Source organism: Babylonia areolata, chromosome 19 (assembly GCF_041734735.1).
Source record: "Babylonia areolata isolate BAREFJ2019XMU chromosome 19, ASM4173473v1, whole genome shotgun sequence".
Taxonomy (NCBI): Eukaryota; Metazoa; Mollusca; class Gastropoda; order Neogastropoda; family Buccinidae; genus Babylonia; species Babylonia areolata.
Window position 1 is genome coordinate 23,466,215 of NC_134894.1, and position 5,000 is coordinate 23,471,214.

Sequence of the window (5,000 nt, forward strand, 5' to 3'; positions counted from 1 at the left end):
GATTTTTAATTTCCGGGTTTTTTGGGGTTTTTTTGGTTGTTTTTTTTCTCTCTCTCTCCAACATCAGCTGAGGAGTATATCGTGGAAAACAGAACTGAAGAACTTGTTCTCAGTCTTCGAGTGACAAATCGATGTTCTTGGATCTCTAACGTGCGACAACGACATAAGGTTAGTGTGATTTTTTTTTTTTTAAAGATATTTTCTTCAGTTGACAGTCTCAGAGTCTGCCTGCCTGTCTGTCTGCCTGCCTGCCTGTCTGTCTCTGTCTGTCTGTCTGTCTGTCTGTCTGTCTGTCTCTCTCTCTCTCTCTCTCTCTCTGTGTATCTGTCTGCCCGTCTGTCTGTCTGTATGTCTCTATATCGTTCCCTGTATATTAGTGTGTGAATGAGTAAGCGTGTGTGGGTGGTCAAGTTGCTGTGGAATGACGTGCAACAGGAACTGTTGAGATACTCTTTCTGTTCAGTCATCTGTTATTCTCACTGCATTAGGCGGACAGGGAAGAGGACAGAAATCCCCTCCCCATCTTTCTCTCTCAACATATGCGTGTGTGTGTGCGCGCGCTTTGGCTTTAGTTTCCACCAATTTTGTGTGTCTGCCTGTCTGTCCGTCTGTCTGTCTACGATCTGTCTGTCTGTCTCTCCCCGTCTCTCTGTCCTCGGTCGATTTAACGAAAATGTTTCAGTCTGTGAGTGTTACTCCCCACCCCAACCCCACCCCCCACCCCCACCCTTCCCCTTGGTTTTTAAAAGCATTGTCGTTATGTACTATGTACACTGTGACTTAAATCTTCGCCGCTGAAAAAACAAAAAAAACAAACAAAAAAACCAAAACAAACCCAACTCTCTCATGGATTGGGGATGAAAGGAAGGAAGGAAGGAACTTCGGAAAGAGAGAACTACAGAGGATTGAAAGGCGAAAGAGTGCGAACGGTGGTGGAAGTCGAAAGTCGAAATAACCGGTTTCTGATTTATTTTCATAGGAGGTGTTTTAAGAAAGTTTGAAGCGTTTGCCGCGCGCGGGACTTTTGATCAAGAATCGGTTAAATCAGTCGTTTGGGACTCCAGTCTGATCTGACCAGTGTTCATCAGTGGTCAAAGTTCGAGACTTTGTCTCGGCCGCATGGTCAGTGTTGTGGTTTTGGGGAAAAGCACAGATGTACTCCGAATCTCCTCCTCTTCACCGCGCTCCAACCAGGAAGGTTGAAAACGGCGAAACTGTGGAGAGGGTTAAGTCCTGCCTTCCCATGCTGAGCCACAGACATAGTGCGTGTGAAATCACTGCACCGATGGCCTAAAAATGCCTCTCAATAGTAGTAGCAGTTGTACTGAGTAGTAGTGATAGCGGTAGCAGCAGCAGCAGCAGCAGCAGCAGTAGTAGTAGTTGTAGTAGGATAGGGTCAAGGCAAGCTTTGAAGTGTGTGTTTTTGGTGGGGTTTTTTTAGTATTCCCTTTCTTTATTTCATAACTGACATATGTTGGTAGAAATTTTAGTCAAGGTTCGACGACGCCTCATTTTCCGAGTTCGTTTATTTGTCAAACTTTCTGAAAAGAGATTTGTAGAATCGTCCAGTTGATTCTTAAATGAATTAATGAGTATCAGATGGTGCTTGTTTTTAGTAGAGGAGGTGGCAGCTCATTTCTTACATCAGTAACTGTATGGTCACCGTGAAGCAGAACTTTCCTGTAATAGTATTTGAACGTTATACAAGAAATTATCCATCAGTATTTCTTAAAAAAAAAAAATTAAGCACATGTTCAAGTTTCCTCATACCGAAGAAAGAATGGCGAGTGATTTTTCGTCGCGGGTTTTTTTCTTTTTTTATGCGTCATTATGCTTTTGGAAGAAATGTGTCACCTGAGTACTGCAGCCGTGTGGACGTGAACGTTACGCTATGCTTCAGTGAACATTGTTGTCGTCAGTGTTGGCACTAACAGCGGAATGAGTAGTGTTCACACAACACTGAAGACGTGGACGTTCACTGACACAGAGGAGTGAGTGGAAGGGAAGAATAGAATAGAATGTCTTTATTACCAAGTGTACCGGGGTCACAAGAAATATTGGGAGTGGTGGAGAAGATAGTACATAACAAGATACCAGCAAAAATCGAAAATCATACACAAACACATATAGAGTTAACTAGGATACATACAAGTGCATATCAATATAAAAAACTTGTGCATATTCACACATGCACGCACTGCACACACACACACACACACACACACACACACACACACACACACACACACACACACACACACACACACACTCATTCATTGTCCGAGCATAAGACCGTTAATTCCTAAAGATGTAGTTGATGACTTTTCTTCCAATATTTCATTAGCCACTGAAAAGATTTTCATTGCTTAGAATGTTTTCGGAAATTTTAAACTCCAGTCCAGTTGGTATTCTCCTTTGATGTGTTATAATTAATGTTGTTATTTATATTTACATTGTTATAGGTTAATACTTGTTGATATGCATATACATATTCTCCTTCCCATGACACCTCATTCAATACACACCACAATCTCTTTAGACCTTTTTCTCATAATATACTTTTCCTCTGTTACATAACATGAATATTTTTTTTACACTAATATTCACATGCATTCCCTTTCCTTTATCCACTTCTTTACTCCTTTCCGTCTAAAAACACTTATAGTGAATAGACGTTAAACTGAAGATAACACACACACACACGTTTGAACAGAAGCTGCATATTACACTGATGTGGATGGGGCTGGTTGTTGGTTGAATAGTCGATGTGTTGATTTGAATCGGGTGTGGTGCCCTATTTTAAATCTTTTTTTTTTTCATTTCGTTTATAGATAGATAAATAGACAGATAGACAGGCAGATAGATAGATAGATAGATCCATATACTTGCGAAAGAAGTCGGGAATATCCATATCCCTCCTCACCCCAACCCACCCACTCTTTCCATTCGGTTTCGTTTCGAAGACGGAAGAAGTTGTAGATTGGTTGATAGTAATCTGATCCTATTCTCTACATTTTTCCCCCTCTCTTCTCGAGTGCCGTAAAGAACACCAATAAAAGAGTGGAGCAGAAGAAATTTAGAGTATTATGACCGTACAATGTTATTGACTAGTTTTCAACTTTTTCCGTCCAGTCTTCGTAACGAAAGAGTTTAGGGGGAAGAAACGTGGATATTGCTCTTAAAAAAAAAAAAATTTAAAAAATCCACATAGTACTTGTTCGCCTCACGATTGACAAAATTTATACAACACTACAATGTCTACTACCATCACCAGTATTACTTCTACAACTGCCATCACAGTCATCTTTGATCGGAGTGAATGTAATTATGCATGCCTACAAAATAGAACGTTGCAGCACAAAAGAAACAAGCAAACAAGCACACAGACAAACAAACTGAAATAAAAATGAAAAAGGAGATAGAAAAAATAAGAGAGAGATAGTGTGTGTGTGTGTGTGTGTGTGTGTGTGTGTGTGTGTGTGTGTGTGTGTGTGTGTGTGTGTGTGTGTGTGTGTGTGTGTGTGTGTGTGTGTGTGTGTGTGTGCGTGTGTGTATGTGTGTGTGCGTTTGTGTGCGTGTGCGTGTGTGTGTGTGTGCGTGTGTGTATGTGTGTGCGTGTGTGTGTGTGTGTGTGTGTGTGTGTGTGTGTGTGTGTGTGTGTGTGCAGTTTTCAATGCTTTGATCTGATCCTTTCAAGCACGACAATGGGACAGGTATGTTTGGGCCTGTCGTTTTCAACAAATGATTGATCTCTCTCCCTCCCTCCCTTTATCTCTCCCTCGACGGGCGCAATAGCCGAGTGGTTAAAGCGTTGGACTGTCAATCTGAGGGTCCCGGGTTCGAATCACGGTGACGGCGCTTGGTGGGTAAAGGGTGGAGATTTTTTACGATCTCCCAGGTCAACATATGTGCAGACCTGCTAGTGCCTGAACCCCCTTCGTGTGTATATGCAAGCAGAAGATCAAATACGCACGTTAAAGATCCTGTAATCCATGTCAACGTTCGGTGGGTTATGGAAACAAGAACATACCCAGCATGCACACCCCGGAAAACGGAGTATGGCTGCCTACATGGCGGGGTAAAAACGGTCATACACGTAAAAGCCCACTCGTGTGCATACGAGTGAACGCAGAAGAAGAAGAAGAAGAATCTCTCCCTCTCTCTCTCTTCAGTTTGACGCTGTGTTATACTCGTACATTATACATGTATTAAGTATTCAGTATAACTACATTTATATGCTTACATGTTTGTGTGTCTCTTAGAACAACGGCAGATGTGTAAGTCGGCCAAAGTGCTAATATCTTCACCGTTGGAAAATAACTTGAAGATTCATTCATTCATTCATTCATTCATTCATTCATTCTCTCTCTCTGTCTGTCTCAATCTCTGCCTCTGTATCTCTCTCTCTTTGTCTGTCTGTCTCTCTTTCTCTCTAAGTTTCTGTCTCTCAATCTCTGTCTCAATATCTCTATCTGTCTGTCTGTCTCTCTCTCTCTCTGTCTCTCTCTCTCTCTCTCACTGTGTGTGTGTGTGTGTGTGTGTGTGTGTGTGTGTGTGTGTGTGTGTGTGTGCTGCATGATCAATTTTCATTGATGTGTTTGCTAAATGATCCATATTTGTATATGAAACTGTTTTCTTTGTCACCCCTCATTGATTGGGGGGCCACTACCTTTCTGTGAATAAACTATTTCATTTCATTTCATTTCTCTCTGTAATATATCCTTCCGTCCGTCAGTCTGTTCATCTGACTGCCTCTCTGTCTGTCTGTCTCTGTCTGTGTCTGTCTCTACCTCTCGCTCTGCCTGTGTCTCTGTCTGTATTTATCTGTCTGTCTGTCTGTCTGTCTGTCTGTCTGTGTGCTTTTCCCCACTACCTTTTTTCTGCTTATTGCGTATTTAATTCATCTTCATCGTCCACTCATACCTCCATGTGTACCATTCTCACATTCAAGGTGTTGTACTGTACTGACAAAAGGACTATGTGTGTCTCTATGGATGTGG

General features: G+C 41.8%; 1 protein-coding gene across 2 annotated transcripts in view; it reads left to right on the plus strand.

Annotated features, from left to right (window-relative positions):
• LOC143294244 (dopamine receptor 1-like) overlaps positions 1-5,000 on the plus strand; it is a 159,982-nt gene that overhangs the window by 605 nt on the left and 154,377 nt on the right. For both annotated transcript variants that reach the window (XM_076605675.1, XM_076605674.1), the window contains exon 1: positions 1-168. This exon is cut by the window's left edge and continues 605 nt beyond it. The gene's annotated coding sequence lies outside the window, so the exon portion shown is untranslated. The remainder of the gene's footprint in view (positions 169-5,000) is intronic.